Source organism: Hyperolius riggenbachi, chromosome 8, assembly GCF_040937935.1.
Source record: "Hyperolius riggenbachi isolate aHypRig1 chromosome 8, aHypRig1.pri, whole genome shotgun sequence".
NCBI lineage: Eukaryota > Metazoa > Chordata > Amphibia > Anura > Hyperoliidae > Hyperolius > Hyperolius riggenbachi.
In genome coordinates this window covers 49,346,815-49,370,445 of record NC_090653.1, presented here as the reverse complement: position 1 = coordinate 49,370,445, position 23,631 = coordinate 49,346,815, and the positions used below count along the sequence as shown (strand labels likewise).

At 44.1% G+C, this 23,631-nt stretch overlaps 1 long non-coding RNA gene across 1 annotated transcript; it reads right to left on the bottom strand.

Moving 5' to 3' along the window:
* Positions 1-1,897: 1,897 nt before the first annotated feature.
* On the bottom strand, positions 1,898-22,699 carry LOC137528130 (uncharacterized). The gene is made up of 3 exons (XR_011023277.1): positions 22,644-22,699; positions 16,333-16,402; positions 1,898-2,483 (listed from the first exon to the last, which is right to left on the bottom strand). It is a non-coding gene; the product is annotated as an uncharacterized lncRNA (long non-coding RNA).
* Positions 22,700-23,631: the final 932 nt, after the last annotated feature.

The following is a 23,631-nucleotide window of genomic DNA, read 5'->3' as shown; positions in this document are numbered from 1 at the left end:
GGCGAACAGTTCACGACATCTCTAATCAACACATACTAACTCATACTAAAGCATAGCAATGGATTAAGTGTAAAAGGACCCTTAATGGTGAAGTAGTTAAATAATCTATGCAGTCTCTTTAGAAAAACAAGCAATAATACAGAAACACACAGACCATCCTCTTTTATATTGCAGGTGTTTATTGATTTGCAGGAAGAAAAGATTTACAATCAGTGTAATATATTGGTAGATCCGTCATACAAGCATGCTGCATATACATTGCCACATAATAATGCCAGTCTTTTCTACAGGGTCAGTTCCATGCATTGCCTTGTGTTGTGCAGAGACAGTTCTGTTGTTTATACAGCAATATACAGTAAAAAAATATTACTTTGTGGTGCCTTCTAGGCTATAAAGAACTTTAATTATATGCCAAGCCCAACAAACATATCGTTATCGCCTTCGAAAAAATAAAGGACAATTTTGACCTCTTAAAGCAAAAAGTATGCGCAAGTCATCCCTTCACATGAAGATCAAGAATTAATATCTATCACTAGTGAATATGCAAATTATTCCATTATGTTCCTGAAAATTCAGGTGCACATCCAGAACACCTGCTTTGTAGCACATTAATGTTACAGAGACATTCATCCCACCATGCAGACGACTGTTTCAGGTTGTTATGACCTTCATCAGAGCAAAACAACCCAACACAGTTATATGCAAGTTGCATGGCTTTGGAAGATTAATGAATAGATTTCATGTAAGCCAGTGTTTCTGGATGTATGCCTGGCTTTTAAGGAAAGAAAAAAAAAAAGTGCATATCCATTCACCGCCTGTAGGGATGCATTATGGATGTTATTTCTTGCTCATGAGAATATGAAATATATAATATTTTCTGTATACAGTGTACCTGAGGGGAAAACGTTTAAAGGATTTACTAACCTAGATGATGTATGGGCTCTCCTGACATCTCCGGTCCCTTTACTGGGACTGGCCTCTCCTCTGTCTGCACATGCCTAGGACACTCCTGGTTACAGCTGCAATACGCAGCTCTGTGGGAATGCATACAGGGAGAGAGCGTGTATAGTCTGTGCATGCAGCCTACACATCCCAAATAGATGCTGCAGCGGCAAGACATGGAGAAAGTTACTGGGGGGGCGGGGGCTTGACTGGTCACAGTTCGGAGTCAGGAGTTGTCAAGAAAGCATACACATCATCAAAGTCAGGCTCTCTTAACCATTCCCCCCCCCCCCCCCTCAATTTCACTTTAAGGACTAGTATACAGTGAATCCACTGTGACAGGGAAGATTAAGTGCCTCTCTCAATGTCATGGCAATACATTTGCAATTTTTATTTAGGTAGTTATACAGTGCCGGCATACTGCACAGCGCTGTACAGAGTATATTGTCTTGTCCTGGGCATTTGTCTGTCTACTCCAAAGTTTATAACCTCTCTCCCCCCCCCCCTCCCCTGAACTCCATTGTGGACAAGACCTTAAAGTGAACCTGAAGTGATATTTTGTAAAAAGTTAGATAGTTAGCTTAGAGGAGGGAAACCTGCTTCAGCTCTGGAACTCTCTAAGTAAATCCAACTAGGGCTTGTATGAGCATGACCATGATGTATCTGCGCAAGTCCTGTTTGCGCCTGCACAGTAACATGAAGCTGCTCATGAAGAGCTTTTTCCTCTATGCACAAACAGCTCCATGCTACTGTGCCGGCACAGACCTGATGTGTGCAGGCACAGAGCAGCCAGACAGAGGGTGGCACTGCGAATTAGAAGAGATACCTGGCAAGCAGCGCTGAATGCTCCACAGACTGCATGCTTGTTCTAGGCATGTGCCTACAGCAAGAATGAGGCCAAGAGATCAGTGTGTCGGTCAGGCAACTGGCATTTAAAAATGTGACAACAATATGGCAGCCTCCACATTCCTTTATTTTCAGATTTCATTGGTAGTTGACTGTTACGCTGTACAGAAAAGCATTTGCAGCAGAAAAATCCCTGGAAATGAGTGACAGACTCATAGCAATTTACCTCTGGTGTTCTGTCACTCATGTTGGTATATTGGGGTTTAGTGGGTTTAACACTTCCCTATTTTTTTTAAATGTACAGGTAGGTTATTCTCACATTTGATACATATTGGACGTTGTTGGTTTTTAGTAGTTGTATCCACTATCCAGCTGTTACCATTTTTTTTGCAATTAGTAATATAAAATGAACTCTCTACTTCTGCATTCGCTTTGTTATTGCACTTTGCCCTGACAACATTTGCTTTTGCATGAATAAAGGTGGTGGGGTCCCGTGCAGGAGCGCTATTCGATACTGCTTTCATGAGGTTGTCACATTCGGCATCAGAATTGATTAACCCTTCATGAATGTGGCGAGTCTGAAATTTCTCCCAAGTTCCTCCTTGTGATGAAGCAGGTGGGAGCACAAGTGACGCCACACATAGCAGCAGCAGAGATGACTTGGTCATGGTCAGCAGCATCCTGTCCGGTGACAACTGCAAAAGGAAATGAGGACAAAATGTAATCAGTACCGTAGTTTTATGAACTCTGAGAAATATGAGAGGGAATATAAGATGAGATATAAAGTAAGAACTTAAAGGGTTATTATTATGAATTACTTTTGTAGCAATGGATTCAGTAAGCCAACAGCTATTTTACAGAATCTTTAGTGGCGTAGCAATAGGAGACGCAGAGGTAGCAACCGCATCGGGGTCCTTGGACCAGAGAGGCCCCAAGGGACCCTCCCTCAATGACAGTATTAGCTCTCTATTGGTCCTGTGCTAGTAATGATCACATCTATAGATGCTTTGAATAGTGGCAATCATTACCAAACTGCTCCTCATCCCCTGCCTACACCTCGTATACTGTGGCGGTCCTTGGCAGGTCTTGGTGCACCATATCAATAGATAATATTTCAATCAATGTATAGAGTGCTGGGGGGGGGGGGAGGGCAATGTTAAACTTGCACTGGGGCCCAAAGCTCCTTAGCTATGCCACTGAGAATCTCGTAGCAGTTACAGAGTATAAGTCATGGAGAATCAGAACCACAAGGGTCTTGGAAAGGGTAGAAGGAAAAAAGGGCGCCGCCAGCTAGTGGACGAAAGGGGTGCCGCCATAGACTCTAATGCAATGATCAGTAATATGGTGAATAATAGCAGAAAATAAGGGTGCCCAATAAATATCGTTCACAAAAAGTTTTTGAGGTATGTTATCATATATCAACTACCCATGTTTCCCCAAAAATAAGACACTGTCTTATATTAATTTTTGTTTCAAAAAATGTGCTAGGGCTTATTTTCAGGGGATGTCTTATATGGTACAGTGCCGATCAGGCACCTGTCATGTCATCCCTGCACACAGTTGATAAACCTGCTGTGTGCAAGGATGACATGACAAGTGCCTGATCCACACTGCACGATGTGCCCCCACGCTGGCCGCGTCTGCCTGCTGCTCAGTGTAATGTTACAGTGCCGATCAGGCATCTGTCATGTCATCCCTGCACACATTTAAACCTGCTGTGTGCAAGGATGACATGACAAGTGCCTGATCGGCACTGCATAGTGTGTCCCCATGCTGGCCGCCTGTGATTGAAAGTCGCGGAACAGTTCAAATTCTGATATTAAAGCATTCTAATTGGACACAATACCCGTAGTCTCAGAGGCGGGGTCATGCTCTGTTGAATAGAGAGCGTGACCCTAGAGAACATAGACCGCGCATAGACAGGCGGAAATGATGATTATACCGGCGGTGTGTGTAACATGTCATGCGGGTCAGCTCATTATGCATGAATGCTTCCTGGCATGAATGGATTGTACTCGGAGACCACCCGGAGCTAGGTCTTATTATCGGAGGATGCCTTATATTTGCAGTATAAGTGATTTTTCCACTAGGTCTTATTTTCAGGGGATGTTTTATTTTAGGGGAAAGACGGTATAACATACATATGTATATATATATATATATATATATATATATATATATATATATATATATATATATATATATATATATATATATATATATATATATATATACACACACATACATTGTGTAAATACAGTATGTGTTATAATTTTTGTCATATTATTTTGTTTGTACGTACAGATTTTTATGTGTAAAAGGGTGTTTCTGCAGGGAGCGTGGTTAGGGTTAGGCACCACCAGGAAGATTGGGTTAGGGTTAGGGTTAGGCACCACTGAGGGGGTGGTTAGGGTTAGGCACCACCAGGGGAGGGTTCTGTGTGAGAGTAGGGTTGGGTTAAGCTGTATTGTTGAATTACATAACGATTTTTAATGTTAATAATATATTTCCGCTATCAACTCCCATCTGTTTTAAAACTGTATTTATCGTTGTCTAACGATTTTAGTTAACGATGTTTATCGTTATTTAGATTTCATTATCCACCAGAGCCAATTCGTTATCCAGCCGGGCCCTTTTTTCCTTGCGCCCTTTTTTCATGCACGCCTTGCAAAGGACTTAAATGATTGTGTAGTAATATGGATTGAAGAGGTTGCGTCTGCACCTGTGTCCCCAGATCTGAGGTCCCATCTCTGGCCCTTCCTCAGCCTTTGCTGCTCTGCATGAGCTCTTTACTTGTTTTATAGAGGTAAGGATCACATTTTTATGTGCTTTGAATAACAGTATTCATTGACAAACAGTTTCCGTTCCCCTGCTTGCACCACACCTCCCAACTTCTTGAGATAAAGGAGTCCCGGGATCCCCTCTGTTTTAGTTGCCGACCTCACCAGATCGGCATCTAATGTGCCTGTGCGAGCGCCACTGATCAGTATCTACTGCTTCTGTGCGAGCGCCACTGTCAATCACTCTCACATTGTCTGGAGTGTTCTGCACAGAACACTCCAGACTTGAGATGCCGACCTGGGACTCCGGATCGGCTGCGAGGGACATATCGGCTGTCAGGGACTGGAAGAAGCCCCGGGTAAGTAGCTCTCATTTTTTTTGTCTACCTCGGATGTTTTCTTTAAGGGCTCTGCCTCTGACACAGGCAGTGCAGTTTCTAGGCTAAAATGCACCCAGGGCGAGTGTGTACAAATTGCGCCCCCCCCCCCCTTCCCAAGCAAGGTATGGGTGCCCGCAGTATAGGTTAGCCAGGTCTAGTTGCACTTAGTATAGGTCCCCCCAGTATAGGTAGCCAAGAATAGGTAGCCAGGCATAGGTGAGCCAGTATAGTTGCCCCCGCTATAGGTTAGCCAGGTAGGTGCCTCCAGTATAGGTAGCCAGTATAGTTGCCCCCAGTATAGGTTAGATAGGCAGGCGCCCCCGGTATAAGTTAGTTAGGTAGGTGCCCCAGTAAAGGTTAGCTAGGTGGGTGCCTCTAATATAGGTAGCCAGAATAGTTGCCCCAGCATAGGTTAGATAGGTAGGTTCCCCCCAGTATAGGTTAGATGGGTAGCTGTCCCCCAGTATAGGTTAGATTAGGTAGGTGCCCCCCAGTATAGGTTAGATTAGGTAGCTGCTCCCCAGTATAGGTTAGATTAGGTAGCTGCTCCCCAGCGTAGGTTAGATTAGGTAGGTGCCCCCCAGTGTAGGTTAGATTAGGTAGGTGCCCCCCAGTGTAGGTTAGATTAGGTAGCTGCCCCCCAGTATAGGTTAGATTAGGTAGCTGCCCCCCAGCGTAGGTTAGATTAAGTAGGTGCCCCCCAGTGTAGGTTAGATTAGGTAGGTGCCCCCCAGTGTAGGTTAGATTAGGTAGGTGCCCCCCAGTGTAGGTTAGATTAGGTAGGTGCCCCCCAGTGTAGGTTAGATTAGGTAGGTGCCCCCCAGTGTAGGTTAGATAGGTAGGTGCCCCCCAGCGTAGGTTAGATTAGGTAGCTGCCCCCCAGTATAGGTTACATTAGGTAGGTGCCCCCCAGGGTAGGTTACATTAGGTAGGTGCCCCCCAGGGTAGGTTACATTAGGTAGGTGCCCCCCAATAGGATAAATAGGTAGGTGCCCCCCAGCGTAGGTTAGATAGGTAGCTGTCCCCCATAATGGAGGGGGGAGCCGGAGCCGCTGGGAGGGCAGCCCGACCTCTCCCTCCCTCCCTCTCCTGGGCCGCCCTCCGTGCTCCCCCCTCAGATGTTGAGCGCAGCAGCAGCAGCAGCCAGGGAGGAAGCGCTGTAAACAACATACCTCCCTGCGTTCCAAGCGCTGCTCTCTCGCCGCCGGTCTCTTCCTCTCTGCCGCCTATACGATGATGCACACGCTGGTTCCTGTTAGCCGGAACCAGCGTGTGCATCATCGTATAGGCGGCAGAGAGGAAGAGACCGGCGGCGAGAGAGCAGCGCTTGGAACGCAGGGAGGTATGTTGTATACAGCGCTTCCTCCCTGGCTGCTGCTGCTGCTGCTGCTGCGCTCAACATCTGAGGGGGGAGCACGGAGGGCGGCCCAGGAGAGGGAGGGAGGGAGAGGTCGGGCTGCCCTCCCAGCGGCTCCGACTCCCCCCTCCATTTCAGCGCCCACCTCCCAACAGCGCCCCGGGCGGCGGCACGGGCCGCACGGCGCTAAAAACGGGCCTGGACACAGGAGACCAGGGTTGGAATCTCAGCTCTTCCTGTTCGGTAATCCTGCACATATTCAGTAAGGATCCTTGGGCAAGACTCCCTAACACTGTGTAACAATGTGTGGTGTTTGGTGCACACTCAGAGTATTCAGATTGTTGGTGATCCGCAGTATCACCAATAATGCTGATATATCCGATTATGTGGCGATCTGCGGAATCGCCAATAATGCGGATATTTATTTGTAACTCTGGATACCGGGTATAACGACAGTGGAAAACCCACCACACTGATATCTTTAAGAGGACTGGGTACCTCTAAAAGAGAAACGCAGTGTGTGCGATTCTGCGACTAGATGACGTAACGCTAGAATCGCGTTCCCCAGCAGCAATGATATACTGGGGAACCACTGAGACCTCCGCAAGGAGGGATTCAGCAGAATAAACCCTTTAGTGGGAGAACCACTAAAGGGGGCAAAGTCAGACGGAAACGGTTCGGTAACAAACTGGCTGCGAGGTACCGAATCGTGAAACAGAGAGCAGAGTCAGAAATCTAGCCAAGGTCAGTAACGGAAATCAGATAGGCGGAGGTACAAAGTCAGAAAGCCGAACTCGTAGTGAAATAGACAAGCAGAGGTTCGGCAACTGGAGATCAGAAAATGGCACAGATAACAATAGTGCTTGCGAATATATTGGCAAAACCAATATATGTCGCAGATCAGGAAAATAACAAATCTGACTGTTGTGGGCTAGTTACGGCAAGCCGCACTTGGCCCACGATGGTACTGACTGTCAGATCACTATCTGGCTGACTATTAGATCAACTGACTGGCTGACTATAACAGAGATCAGGTTACATACAAATATACAATAATCAGGAAAACAACAAAGACTGACTGATGAGAGACAGGAGCCTTGCTCCAGCTAGGACTGTCTCTCTCAGATCTAGCTAAGGTCTGAGGGCTATCACAAAGTAACGCTTACTGCAGACAACTTGCAACTGACAGAATGCCTGCTTTTATACTGTGCTGGGCTCAACCAGCCCGCCCAGCCAATCAGCCGATCACAACACAGTTCAAGGACCTTGCAGCACAGCTCAAGGACCTTACTGAGGTCAGCTGACCAGCTGGTCAGCTGACTCTCCTTCTAAGAGTATAAAAGGCTTTATTGCACACGCGCGCAGCCCCTACGGGGTCCAGACTGGATTGAGGATAGCGTTGGTGTGTGGCAGGCCCTGAGGCCTGTGAGGGAAGAACTGGACCACAGCCTCGACGTAAAGTATGCCGAGAGGCCTGTGACCGAACGGTGGATCGCAACGCCGATGCGGATGTTTCTCCGCGTTCCGCATGCGACCATGTGGTGGATGGTGCCGCTGATGCGGACGCGGCCAAACCTCCGCGTTCCGCTTGCTGAATGCGGTCAGGCCGCCGTCTTATTACACACTGCTACTAGGTAGAGCACGCCTAGTGGCTGCAGCTCTGGCGCTTTGAGTCTGCCAGAAAAGCACAATATAAATGTTATGAGTCTTGCCTTGTCTAATCACGCCTCCAACACACCCCTGGTCATGCCTACTATATATAACTTATAAGTAGATGACATACAGTATTATAATTCAAACTACACTGGTCCTGGTCCCTTCTATTAGAATCAATTTATTTCACCAAGAACAAAAAGTATTGTACCTAGAATTATTTTTGGCACGTACAGGGTCGATGATGGTACAGTAACAGTAGAATATACACACGGTACATAATATACATAGCGTAAGCATATACATAACACACACCATATCAGACATAAAAAGAGCATAGAGCAAAGGAAAAGGACCAGAGGGGTGGTCTGATTGCTATGTGAGCGGAGTAGCCACATATACTACAGTGTTCAACTGCTCTGCAACAATTCAGGCACTCCGCAGTACGTCCTTGGGAGAGAGAGAATGAAGAGAATGAGAGAAGAGAGGGAGAGAGTGCGAAAGAGAGGTAGAGAGAAAGAGAGCGAGAGAGAGAAATTGAGAGAGAAAAGAGAAGGGGAGAGAGAAAAGAGAGGGAAGGAAAAAGACAGAGGGATAAAGATGGAAGGAGAGAGAGAGAAAGAGAAAGTAAAAAGATAAGAGAGAAACAGAAGAAAAGAGAGAGAAAAAGAGCGAGACCCTCAGGGGTTGCGACATGTACCGGCAATTTGCATAGTTAACTGTCCTGAGATCTAGCCACCGGCTTGCAGCCTAGAGGTGCCACTTGTTTGGGTGCGATGTGTTAAGCATTCTCTTTGTTATGGCTGGATAGTGTACTGGTTAAAGGCACTGCCTTTTACATGGGAGACCAGGGTTCAAATCCTGGCTAGGGTCAGTACCTATTCAGTAAGGAGTTCAAGGCAAGACTCCCTAACGCTGCAGGGTGGCCTCTTGAGCGTTTCCCAGTGGCTGCAGCTCTTGAGCGTTTTGAGTCCAACAGGAGAAAAGCGCTATACAAATATTTGGATTATTATGTTATTTATGTTCACATTGTTTCACCAGATCATTAAGCACTTGACAAAGGGCCTCTAGCCCGCAATTTTGTGCTATTATGTGTACTGTATCACCGCGGATGTATTCATAAAATACGCTGGAAGATTTTTCCCAAAAGGGTTCGAGTCCTATGTGGATGTTTCTAATCACCTGGTAATTTTGTGAGGCTTGATGGACCTCTCACCTCACTGGACTCCCCAAGACATACAGGCATACCCTGCGTGGCTGGCAGAAGTCGCAATGCTTCAAGTCCTACCCCACAGAGCCTCATTAATCCATGCCATGCACTAATGAGTAGTGATGATGAACACAAATTTTGCATGGACATAATTTCTCATTGAAATTCTCAATTCTGATGCAAAATCATGATGCAAAATTTTGGGAAAAAACATAATTTTGTCTGTAATTGTAGTCATTCGTAATTTTGCATACATTTTCACTTAATTTTCTCATCATTTTGTGCTGACATTACCGGTTAATAGCAAAGCACCCATACATGCTATTACCACCAAAATGGCTGCCGATGTTAAGGAGAATACAATTTTCAAAAAGTCCTTGTAGTTTTTGAGAAAATTGATTTAAAAACATTGATTTTAAAGAATTAAAAAAAACTACAAGGTCTTTTTGAAAAATTATTTTTCTTGACTTGTACCCACAATTCTCCTTAATATATATATAGCAATATTGGTGTCAATAACATGTATGAGGGCTTTACTATGTCCTATTAAAATTGGCACAACATTATGTTAAAATTACGTGAAAATGCATGCCAAATTACCAATTGTTACACACAATCAATTACTTGCGAAAATGTAGGTTACATTTTTACGTCATTGAAATTAGCTGATTACGGTCATCACTACTGATGAGGATCAACCGATCCAAAACAGTCTGTATGGACAGTATGTTGGATTATTGTGGCTCTGTAAAATTACCAAGCTGAGTAGCTGACATATCATTGCATTCCAGCGGTTCTGGAGGTATGTTTAGATTTCAGGAACAACAAAGGGTGATTTGCATATTCAGCAATGATGCATCATGGGAGACATAATATGCTCACTCCAATCTGAATAATAACAAATTTCTATCCGTTTTAAGAAAGCAAACTTTTACTCACTCCTAGCAGTTCTGGTTCACCACGAGTATGCTGGGCAATCTGTCATTAGAGATGGCCCGAACATCAGATTTTGGGTTCCGCAAAAGTTTGAGTTCGCGCGAACCCGGGCAAACTGCCATAGACTTCATTGGGCAGGCGAATTTTAAAACATATAGGGACTATTTCTGGCCACAAAAGTGATGGAAAAGTTGTTTCAAGGGGTCATGCCAAAAGTCCTGGGAAATGTATGTATTTGAAGCAGAGTAGGGCTATCCCTAAAGGGCAGAAATCACATTACATTCCTAAATTGGAGGCATAAAGTGCTTTAAAACATCTTGCGTGTGTATACATGGATCAGCAGTTAGTGTAATTAGTGAACTGCTTCACACTGACAGACCAAACTCACTGTTTAACGCACCGCAAACAGCTGTTTGTGTAGTGACGGCCGTGCTGGACTGGTGCGCACGTTGGTGAGAGTGCAGGCGATGGCGGTTTTCCAGCCCATATGGTTGGGCTGAGGTAGCTCAATGACAGAACAACAGTGACTGTACAGCTCGAATTTGGTCTGTCCACAATGAAGCAGCGACCTTATTATCTGGGGTGTGCCACCCCACTCACACTCATATAGGTCATTGCTTCATTGTGATATGCAAGCCCCTTCACCGCGGCAGGGTAAATATCACAAAGGGGAATTGACACATCAAACAAACAAACAACAAACACAGAACATTTATATTGCGCTTTTCTCCTGGCGGACTCAAAGCGCCAGAGCTGCAGCCACTAGGACGCACTCTATAGGCGGTAGCAGTGTTAGGGAGACTTGCCCAAGATCTCCTACTGAATAGGTGCTGGCTTACTGAAGAGGCAGAGACAAGATTCGAACTCTGGTCTCCTGTGTCAGAGGCAGAGCCCTTAACCATTACACTATCCAGCCACTACGCCTTTGGTTTTGTTGTTGTTGTTGCATCAGCAGTGCAGCCAGAAAAATTAGGCATGTACACGGACCAGAAAAATTATTATTCTTTTTATTAGAAGCGGCCTTCAAAATTCAGGAATCCACCTGGAGTCCTGGACCCTGTTGGTGGTTGCGGAGAAGGCAGTCAAGCGGCCTGCAGGCAGAGATGCTGTGTGGGGACTGACTTAGTCTTGGGGCAGGCAGTGGCACGGCATGCAAGCAGAGATGTCGTGTGGGGACTGACTTAGTCTTTGGGCAGCCAGTTACCTGGCATGCAGGCAGAGATGCTGTGCGGGGACTGACTTGCTCTTCGAGCAGGTAGTAGTCCTCCGGGATCCATGCCTCATTCATTTTAATAAAGGTGAGGTACTGAACACTTTTTTGACCTAGGCGATTTCTCTTGGAGACAATGCCTCCTGCTGCACTAAAGGTCCTTCCTGACAGGACGCTTGAGGAGGGGCAAGCCAGAAGTTCGATGGCAAATTGTGGCAGCTCTGGCCACAGGTCAAGCCTGCGCACCCAGTAGTCCAGGGGTTCATCATCGCTGCTCATATATTTATCTACATCTCTCTATATCCGCACTTAAGGCCAGGTAGTCGGCTACCTGCCGGTTGAGGCATTGTTGGAGGGTGGATCCCAAAGGGCTGAGGTGAGGCGTTGGACTAAAGAAAGTCTGCATGTCCATAATCACCATCAGATCGCTAGAGTGTCCTGTCCTTGCCTGCGTGGACATGAGAGGAGGAGGAAGATTACTGGCACCTCTTTCCCGTTGTGCTGTGGCATCACCCTTAATTGCAGTGTAAAGCATACTTGCCAGCTTGTTGTGCAAGTGCTGCATCCTTTCTGCCTTCTGGTAATTTGGTAACATTTCCGCCACTTTGTGCTTATACCGAGGGTCTAGTAGCGTTGCCACCCAGTACAGGTCCTGGTCCTTGAGTCTTTTTATATGGTGGTTCCTCAACAGGCTGGACAGCATGAAAGACCCCCTCTGCACAAGGTTGGATGTCAACCTACTAGTCATCTCCTCTTCCTGACTGATGTCAGGTAAGTTCTCCTCCTTCCCCCAGCCACGAACAATACCACAGGTACCCAAAAGGTGAGCAGTGCAAGCCCCCTGCAATGCCTGCTGCGGTTGTTCTTCCACCTGCTCCTCCAAGCCACCTTCCTCCTCTGACTCCTCTTCCCCCTCCTTCTCCTCCCACCTCCTCTGTACTGCTGCAGGTGTTGATGACAAATCTGGTTCTGGTTCCCACAACTCTTCCTGTTCACGCTCCTCTACAGCTTGATCCACCTCTCTACTCATGGCACGCTCCAGGAAGAAAGTGTATAGGATCAGGTCACTGATGGCACCTTTACTGCGACTTACCAAGTTTGTCACCTCCTCAAACGGATGCATGAGCCTGCAGGCATTACGCATGAGTGTCCAGTATCTTGGCAAGAAAATCTCCAACTCCCCAGAGCCTGCCCTAGCACTGCAGCTGTACACATACTGGTTGACGGCTTTCTCCTGTTGTAGCAGGTGGTTAAACATGAGGAGCATTGAATTCCAGCAAGTCGGGCTATCGCAAATCAAGCGCCTTACTGGCAATTCCTTTTTCCGCTGAATATCGGAGAAACGCGCCATTGCCATGTAGAAACGCCTGAAATGCCCACACACCTTCCTGGACTGCTTCCGGACCTCCTGTAAGCCTGGGAACTTACACACAAATCATTGGATTATAAGATTCAGCACATGGCCATGCAGGGCACATGTGTCAACCTGCCCAAACTCAAAGCCGACAAGAGATTGCTTCTGTTGTCACACACCACTTTGCCAATCTCCAGTTGGTGCGGGGTCAGCCACTGATCCACCTGTTTGTTCAAAGCGGCCAGGAGTGCTGGTCCGGTGTTACTCTCGGCTTTGAGGCAAGACATGTCCAAGATGGCGTGACACCATCATACCTGGCATGCGGAATAGGCCCTGGGGAGCTGGGGGTGTGCAGTTAGAGAGGAAGCGCAGCAGTAGAGTAGCACTCAGCCGAGGAGGAGGACGACAGTGAAGAGAATGTAGGAGGAGGAGGAGTAGGAGGAGAAGAAGAGGAGGTGGCAGCAGGCCTGCCTGCAAACCGTGGAGGTGTCACCACCAACTCTGCTGCACAGCCACATACTCATGCTTGCCAGCGGTCAGAAGGTTTACCCAATGTGCCGTATAAGTAATATACCTGCCCTGACCGTGCTTTGCAGACCAGGCATGCTTTGTGCCAGAGATGACACCACTTACCTTTCAATATCACGGTACAGTTTGGGCACCGCCTTTTTGGAAAAATAATTGCGGCCTGGTATGTTCCACTGCGGTGTCCCAATCGCCACAAATTTTCGGAAGGCCTCAGAGTACAGCAGCTTGTATGGTAACAGCTGGCAGGCTAACAGTTCCGCCAAGCCAGCTGTCAGACACGGGTCGGGGGGAGGGGGGGGTGACTGACAGACATTGGCTTCTTCCGTTCAAATATTTCCTTAACGGACACCTGGCTGTGGGCAGAGGAGCAGGAACTGTTCAAGGTGAGAGGCAGAGTAGAGGAGGGTGGCTGCAAAGGTGCAAAGGAATAAAGCAGCTGAAGATGCTGGACCAAGAGGAGGAAGAGGAGGCGGAGGGTAGCTTTGCGTTTGTGTACTGCTTTTTCTCATGTGCTCATCCCATTGGTGTTTGTGCAGTAAGATCATGAGCCTTTGTAAGGCAGTTGTCCCTAGGTGGGTGTTGCACTTTCCGCGACTCAGTTTTCGTTGGCAGAGATTACAGATGGCATTGCTGTAATCTGAGGCAGAGACACACAAAAAATGCCACACTGGTTAGCTCTGGTATACAGTAATGCCATTCTGGTGGTGGCAGCAGCAGGCGTTAAAGAGAACCCGAGGTGTGTTTAAAGAATGTTATCTGCATACAGAGGCTGGATCTGCCTATACAGCCCAGCCTCTGTTGCTATCCCAAACCCCACTAAGGTCCCCCTGCACTCTGCAATCCCTCATAAATCACAGCAGTGCTGTGAGGCTGTGTTTACATCTGTAGTGTCAGTCTCAGCTGCTCCCCCGCCTCCTGCATAGCTCCGGTCCCTGCCCCCGTCCCTTCCCTCCAATCAGCAGGGAGGGAAAGGATGCAGGCGGGGACTGGAGTTCTGCAGGAGGCGGGGAGAGCAGCAGACTGACACTATAGAGATAAACACAGCCAGCTCTGACAAGCTGTTTGTCAGCAGCATGGCTGTGATTTATGAGGGATTGCAGAGTGCAGGGGGACCTTAGGGGGGTTTGGGATAGCAACAGAGGCTGGGCTGTATAGGCAGATCCAGCCTCTGTATGCAGATAATATTCTTCCAACCCACCTCGGGTTCTCTTTAAAAGGCGTGTTGGCTGGCTGTCCCTAGGTGGAGGTACATACCATCGGACACTGCCATAAGCTGTTTGCGATGAGCTCCCCATGCTGCTTACAGCAACTCATCTCCTCCTCCTCTCTGTCTCCCCCTCTGAACTGTCCCCCTGTTCATCTCATTTTCCGGGATCCCATGTGACATCCATGCTATGATCATCATCATCATCATCATCCTCCACAGTTTGTATCAGACACCTCCAAAACTGCACCAACAACAGGTACTTCATCATCATCCTCACACCTTATGTCCATGTGTGTAGTGACACCTAACTGAGACATATGAGGTGGTGTAACATCCTTAGCGCCTCCATCTTCTACCAATAATGCTCGTGCATCAGTAAATTCACCACAAACATGTGTGAATAACTCCTGCGACATCTGAAGTGGAGCGGCTGTGGTGCTAGTAGTAGTGGTAGTAGTGGTGGCTGCCGGCTGAGTGGTAAGTAGTTGTGGGGTGCCTGAATCAGAGCAGGAGGAGGAAGATATGTCATGGTTCCGTCCAGAATCTGAGGAAGATGAGGCGTTCTGTGTTAACCTGTTAACTAAGTCCTCAGAATTTTAAGGTTTGAGGGTACGTGCCCACTGAACACTCTGCATTGGTCGAGGGCTGCACGAAATCACACCAGCAGGACCTTGAAAAGACCTACGGGTTGGCCTGCCTCTGCTTGTCATTTTTTCCATATTGGGTATGCAGTAGTACTAACCATATTCAATAGTGGTAGACAGTGTGTGTAATCACAAAGAGGCACACAATCAGCATCAAATACACAGCAGCTGTGTGTGTGTGTGTGTGTGTGTATATCACTTTGTTGTGTACATTAACACACTCACAGAGATATGCAGTTGTGATATATATATTACAATGGTTGTAAAAAGGTTAAAGTGCTGTAAAAGCAGTGTGTGCAATCAAATGGCTATGTGGGCTGGGGGCTATATGCAATGTGTCACCCACACAGAGAGCTATGCTACAGCAAGTTCAATCACAAATACAGTGGAAAGATATGCACTGGTAATACACTGTGCCAGCGGAGTACAGCAAGGGCCAGCTGGGACTGTGGATTGTATGTGGCGTCACCCACACAGAGAGCTATGCTATAGTAAGTTCAAGCACAAATACAGTGAAAAGATATGCACTGGTAATACAGTGTGCCGGTGGAGTACAGTAAGGGCCAGCTGTGACTGTGGGCTGTATGCAGTGTCACACACACACACACACACACACACACACACACACACACACACACACACACACACACACACACACACACACACACACACACACACACACACCAGAAAAATATTAGTCCTCAAAAGGTTTTTTTTCGGGTGCTTTCAGCAACAAATTTCAGCGAGGAGCAAGCTAACAACAGCCTAACTAAAGCTTTCCCTTTTTCCAGCAATGTCTTTCCCTTCCTCTCACTACAGCAGCAGCAGCAGACCATGGGGTCAGTGGGGGAGTGCAGCATGATTGGCTGCCATGTGTCTGCTGACTTTGATGTAGAGGGTCAAAGTTTAGCCCAATGATGAGGTATTGGGGGTGGGTTGAATGCGCTATGTGTTCGCGTCCCACCGCGGACGCGAACAGCTGAATTTCACCGGGAACTTCCACCGGCGAACCATTCGGGCCATCTCTATCTGTAATATGGATCCAGTATAGTGAAGTGCAAGTTAATGTGGGGCACTATACTAAGCGGCTCTGTAAAAGGAAGGAGTATAACCACTACAATAGAGGGTGTTTACTTTCACCAACTTTAAAGACCTTTTTCCTACGTGATATTTTTCCAGAGTTTTTTCCTATGTGATATTTTTATACTTTTTCAATAAAATGCATTTTAATCCATCAGCAAACAAGAAAATACATACAATAATTTTGATAGTTATTTTCACCTACTTATTTTTGGTACTTTTCCAATTGCAGAATGCTGAAAAGTTATTTTGTAGAAAAGATGAAGAATTATCTTCTAGGAGAAAACACAGGAGAACAAGTTAATTGAGTAAAGTCCCCTTGCCTTTTACAAAATTAATATTTACTGCCCTTAACAAATGTCTAATTTTTATGCAGTTGTTCAGAAAAGAAACATTCACTGACTTTAACATTTCTTGGATTTACAGTATATACGCTCTACTAGTCTCAGTTGAATTTTACCAATAGCATAAGGATCGCCTTTCTATTGCCAGCAAATGTTGTAAAATGTGTTTTTCTTGGAAGTCAAATCTCCTCAGCACTAGCAATCAAACACAGCTTGCTTCTCTTTTAATAGATGCAATAAGAAGCCATGCATCCTCCTACTGCAGACACCCAGTGCTCAACAACAACAGTGGTCACTGTAACCAAATATAAATTAGGCACAACCAGGAAAGTAATCAAACATCAATTTAGACGGCAAGATTTTATTTTTTTGTCACAAGTTAGCGGAAAATGACACTTTGTGGGAAAAAAAAAAACAATTAAAATCAAGTTCCGCTAACTTGTGACAAAAAATAAAATCTTCTATGAACTCACCATACTCCTAACGGAATACCTTGGGGTGTCTTCTTTCTAAAATGGGGTCATTAGTGGGGTTCCTATACTGCCCTGGCATTTTAGGGGCCCTAAACCATGAGGAGTAGTCTTGAAACAAAAATGACCTGTGAAATCCTAAAGGTTACTCATTGGACATTGGGCCCCTTAGCGCAGTTAGGGTGCAAAAAAGTGCCACACATGTGGTATCGCCGTACTCAGGAGAAGTAGTATAATGTGTTTTGGGGTGAATTTTTACACATACCCATGCTGAGTGGGAGAAATATCTCTGTAAATGGACAATTGTGTGTAAAAAAAATTTCTAACAATTGTCATTTACAGAGATATTTCTCCCACCCAGCATGGGTATGTGTAAAAATACACCCCAAAACACATTATACTACTTCTCCTGAGTATGGCAATACCACATGTGTGGCACTTTTTTGCAGCCTAACTTCGCTAAGGGGCCCAAAGTCCAATGAGCACCTTTAGGCTTTACAGGGGTGCTTACAATTAGGCACCCCCCAAAATGCCAGGACAGTAAACACACCCCACAAATTACCCCATTTTGGAAAGTAGACACTTCAAGGTATTCAGAGAGAAGCATAGTGAGTCCGTGGCAGATTTCATTTTTTTTTTTTTGTCGCAAGTTAGCAGAAATGGAATTTTTTTTTTCTTTTTTGTGACAAAGTGTCATTTTCCGCTTACTTGTGACAAAAAAAATAAAATCTTCTATGAACTCACCATGCCTCTCAGTGAATATTTTGGGATGTCTTCTTTCCAAAATGGGGTCATTTGGGGGGTATTTATACTATCCTGGAATTCTAGCCCCTCATGAAACATGACAGGTGGTCAGAAAAGTCATAGATGCTTCAAAATGGGAAAATTCACTTTTTGCACCATAGTTTGTAAACGCTATAACTTTTACCCAAACCAATCAATATAGGCTGAATGGTTTTTTTTTTTATAAAAACATGTTTGTCCACATTTTTCGTGCTGCATGTATACAGAAATTTTACTTTATTTGAAAAATGTCAGCACAGAAAGTTAAAAAAATATATTTTTTGACAAAATTCATGTCTTTTTTTGATGAATATAATAAAAAGTAAAAATCGCAGCAGCAATCAAATAGCACCAAAAGAAAGCTTTATTAGTGACAAGAAAAGGAGCCAAAATTCATTTAGGTGGTAGGTTGTATGAGCGAGCAATAAACCGTGAAAGCTGCAGTGGTCTGAATGGAAAAAAAGGATCTGGTCCTTAAGGGGGGTAAAGCCTACGGTCCTCAAGTGGTTAATAAAGCAAATAAATATGTAAGTTCTCTACTACTAGAAAGTTCTGTATAGTATGGAAAAAAGTAATTACATCAGTAATTAAATCAGATTTAAATGATTGACCTGCTTCTTTAAACTAAAGAAATAATATCAGTTGTAATTGTGTATAGATATGATGTTTTTATAGACAAAATACAAATCTACTACATATATTTTTTTAAAAAAAGCTTAGCTTGTCATAGAAAAATTGAATATTATTATTTTGAGTATTCTTGTTTTTGAAACCTTAATAGGCAGGTAATATTAAAACCGTATACAGTATATTTTATGTAAATGTACCTATGAAAGAAAATGGATATTTATATAATAACAATACTTCTAAATTAATGAGATGATAAACTTGTTTACAAAAATCAGATTTAAATGATTTGCATAGAGGATAGAACAACTACTAAAGATACATCAATGCAGTGCTACAGCTATACTGAAAAAAAAAATGTTTTGGTACTGATGATTAAGTGTGCTCTCCACTGTTTACTTGTACTCTCCGGCAATGCACCAAAAAAGGATAAAATAATTAAAATGTAAAATATAGTGTTAACATCTGGCTTACCTACTGACAAGAAGACCTGACATCTATTTAAAAAAAGCTTTAAAGGGAACCAGAGGCCCCAGGAAAAAGATTCTATACATACCTGGGGCTTCCTCCAGCCCCATACGCACAGATCGCTCCCACGCCGCCGTCCTTTGCTGCCTGGATCCGCCGGTACCGGGTCCCGTCATGGCCGCCAGTCGGCCAGTCAGCCGGCAGACTCGGCCAATTGTTCGCATCACACGTGGCTCCCCCCATATACGTACGCGTGAGGCTGCTTACTGCGCAGCCGCATGCGTACGGGTATGGAGGGAGCCCCTGTGATGCGGACAATTGGCCGCGTCCACCGGAAGTGACGGGCCCGGTACCGGCAGATCCAGAAAGCGGAGGATGGCGGCGTGGGAGCGATCCAGGCTTATGGGGCTGGAAGAAGCCCCAGGTATGTATAAAATCTTTTTCTTTTTTTTTTTTACGTTCCTCTCTGGTTCCCTTTAAGGAAATGTGGCCGTGAGCATTGCAGATATTTGTATATTGGTACCGTAATTTTACAACTACTCTACTAGTTGCTTAGTAGCTATTCTATGTAGAACGATATATAATTTTACAGCTATTCTACTAGCGGCTATTCTAGATAGTACCATATTAGTTATTTTACCGATATTCTAATATCACCTTATCTTATCATGTTCTCACACTAACCTTCCCTGCATCTATGCCTAACATTAACTTTCCACCATCTATTCCTAGCACTAATTATCCCCTACCTACACTTAACACTAATCTTTCCTCCATGTATGACTAACACTAACCTACCTGCCTACTCCTAACAACAATCCTTCCCTACATTTATTTTATTTTATTTATTTTATTTTTTTTACAACAATGAGTTTTTATTGAATATTTTGAAAAAATAGTTAACAAACATGTTAAACAGTTGGTATAAAAACAGGCTTGATTAACTGCTTCACAACTGAGGGGTTTTACCCCTTCAGCATCCGAGCAATTTTCACCTTTCAGCGCTTCTTCCATTCATTCGCCTATAACTTTATCATTACTTGTCGCAATGAAATGAACTATATCTTGTTTTTTTCGCCACCAATTAGGCTTTCTTTAGGTGGGACATTATGCCAAGAATAATTTTATTCTAAATGTGTTTTAATGGGAAAATAGGAGAACATTTGGGGAAGAAAATCATTATTTTTCAGTTTTCGGCCATTTTAGTTTTTAAATAATGCATGCTACTGTAATTAAAATCCATGTAACTTATGTGCCCATTTGTCCCGGTTATTACACCATTTAAATTATGTTCCTATCACAATGTTTGGCGCCAATATTTTATTTGGAAATAAAGGTGGATTTTTTTCAGTTTTGCGTCCATCCCTAATTACAAGCCCATAATTTATAAAATAACAGTGTTATACCCTCTTGATATAAATATTTAAAGATTTCCGTCCCTAATGTAACTATTTATGTTTTTTTTTAATTGTAATTTTTTTTATTTTTTTATTCAAAAAAAAAAAAATTGGTAACAATTGGGGAGTGTGGGAGTTAATGAGTTAATTTTATGTTGTAAACTAATGTATTTGTACTGTATGTGAAAAATGTTTTTGGGTGTAGTTTTACTTTTTGGCGACAAGATGGCCACAGTAATTTTTTATAACTGTGTCCTACAAGCGTCGGAAGTACGCTTGCAGGAAGTTCAGGGAGGCTGGGAAACTGATTTTTTTTTCACAATTATCGCGTTGCTTCTCATAGAAGCAGCCGATCATTGCTGGGGAGCAGAGATCAACGAACGGGAATGGATTTTCCTGTTCATTGATCTCCGGACGAGCGGGCAGCGGCGTGCACGATCGCGGGAGCGCGCGCACGTGCGAGCGGGAGCGCAGACAGCGGCGATAGCGGTGGGGGATGCGTATTTCTACGCTCCGGGCGGGGAACTGAACTTTAAGGAGCGTAGATATACTGTACCCGGGCGGTGAAGTGGTTAATCCGGTGTTACATTTTAGCATTGAGCATGTTTTAGTAGAACTACAAAAATTAACACCATTTCAATATATGCTTAGACTCCTTCCCTACATTTAAGTCTAAGGCTAACCTACCCTTTAGCTAGGCCTGACAATGAGGCATCTATGCTAGTGGTAAGCAGAGATGCTCGGATACCCCCAATCACAAATTTGAGTGATCACGAATTCGACTCCGCCCACTTACGAATAGAGTCATGATCACAATTACGAATAGAAACAGATATCTGACTCGAGTACGGTTTTGAGTCGAATTACTGCATTTAATCATGAATCATTAATCGTAATTCGTGATTACAAACCCGCTGACTTTAATGGTTAATAGCAAAGCCCCCTTGCATGCTAGAAACACAAAATTTGCAGGATATGTTAAACAGAACAGTGGGAAAAAATATTTTCCTATTTTTTTAAAAAAAAATTATGTTCAGAAGGTGGGAAATGTAAAAAAAATGACATGGGGTCCCCCCTCCCGAGCATCCTTAACCCCTTGTCCCCCATGCAGGCTGAGATAGCCAGAATGCGGAGCCCCACCCGACTGGGGCTTTGCACCCTGAGCTAAACCAGCCTGCATAGTCAATGGTATGGGGGGGCTCTGGAGGAGGGCGGCGGCCAAGCCTTCCCCTCCCCCCAGAGCCCTTGTCCAATCCATGGACAAAGGGGCTCTTCCCTACCTCCGGTGACCCAGGAGGAGGTGGGGGTGACGACTTCCTGGGGGTTTATGGTGGCATCTGGGAGTCCCCTTTAAGAAGGGGACCCCAGATGCCCACCCCCTCCCAGGAGAAATTAGTATAGGGGTACAAAGTACCCCTTACCCATTTCCACAAAGGGCTAAATTAAATAAAAACACAACCACGAGAAAATTATTTTATTAATCTTAATTAACCAGAAATACTTACCTGTACCTTTAAAAAAAATGTGCGCAAAGGTGAGCACAGTTGTCTAACCAGGATCCAGCTGTTTAACCAGTCAATTGCTCGAGTGCCAGCCTCACACTTTATCTCTACCTACTGTAGATATAAATGTGAGTCTGTTCTATCAAATACGATGTACCAGATGTAAACGTTATATGTTCATCTAACTGTACACAGTGCCTAGACTATATATATGTATTGCCATTTTTTTGCCTGGAGGTGGTCTTTAAGTTAACTTATCTATATGTTTTTGGGGTGTGGGAGGAAACCGGAGTGTTCGGAGAAAACACACACAGACACAGGTAGAACCTACAAACTCCTTGCAGATAGTTCCCTGCCTGGGATTTTAACCGGACACCCAGCGCTGCAAAGCGAGAGTGCTAAGCTGTGTGTGTGCTGCAATACATATCTTTAGCTATGGGTTATCTTTAAAGAAGGAGACGTATCATCTGAGTAGAGACAGGAACTTCTTAAATTGCAGTTTCCCTTTCATCCCACCTGACCTGGACATGGTGGGCATTATGGGTAATGGGTCCTGTGCTTGGGAAAACAACCAAAAGTTCACTTGTGAATGCCAGATTGCAGACACAAAGGCGCATTTGCACTGGTGAACAATAATGTTGGTTCTTCAAAGAAAAATAATGCTTAATAATGCTTCTGCAACGCTCGTTAAAAAACAATTAGCCACACACGCTCTTTTAAATAGCGGCCGCTGCTGTGAAGTATCGCAACTGTAATACTTCACTAGTGCGGCTGCTGTTTAAAGAAGAGCGCAGTACTATGTAAGCAACGCGCATAACTTAGGCATGCTATGCTGCAAGGAGTGAGCGTAGCGTGCATAGCGTCCACTTATTGTTTTTTTAATGATTATAGAGTGAAACTACATAAAACTGATGGTGTTACTTACAACCCTTCTGGTGTCTTGTTGTATCTTGTGATAAAGTGGCAGTCACAGATGAGATCTGAAATAGAGCATAAGTATGTCTTAGCAACTGATGCCATCTGGAAATATAGCATAAAGCATAAAGTCACAACATAACCAGATCCACTGAGGTTCTTCAGTGCTGGGAAACCCCAGACAGCATTGAGGAACATAAGGGACTCTACAAACTTGACATAATAGGTTATTTTTTAATGAATACAGGAGAACTTGTGTCAGTATTCTAGTAGTTTATTTATGCAGGAAAAGCTGTCATATGTGTCAGTTTTAAGTTTTAATGTTCTATGCAAAGTTTCATGGTCAACTGTAAAGTTAGAGTACTTCTTTAAAATATTGCTCTGGGACATCTCAGCATATTCCAGGCAGTGAAACTGATAAGATTATTTTAGTTACAGAAGCTAAAACATGTTTGTTTTATGTTACAAGCATCTTTCAAATGTCAAGGTTGTAGATAAGCTTTTTGTGTAAATACTAAAAGAAACAAGTTTAAAAGTCACATTACTGCAGCAATCATATGTATATTTGCTCAGTTATTACATATAAATATTAATAATCAATACAGTCCTAAAGAAAGAAATAATTATTGTTAAACGCTATAATTACATATGATAGAATTTATTACTTTGAAATACATTTTAAATGCTGGATTCTGCAGTGAAAGTTTCAAAACACATTAGATGTGTTCCACATGGATGTTTTGGTTAGGAGATCTTATCAAAAATTCTGGAATGTCAATTATAGAATATTGCAAGGTTGTCCCATATTTAGGAAAAATATGCCACCTGGCGGTTTCATAGTCTTATAACATTAATGATACTGCTATTATTTAAAAATGATTAAATGGTGACATCTGCCGGTGGAAATTGTTAAATATATTTGTTCATAATAGAAAATTATTAAGTTCTAATATGCAATTATACCTTATATGATTCATTGTGTTAAGAAGAATTATATA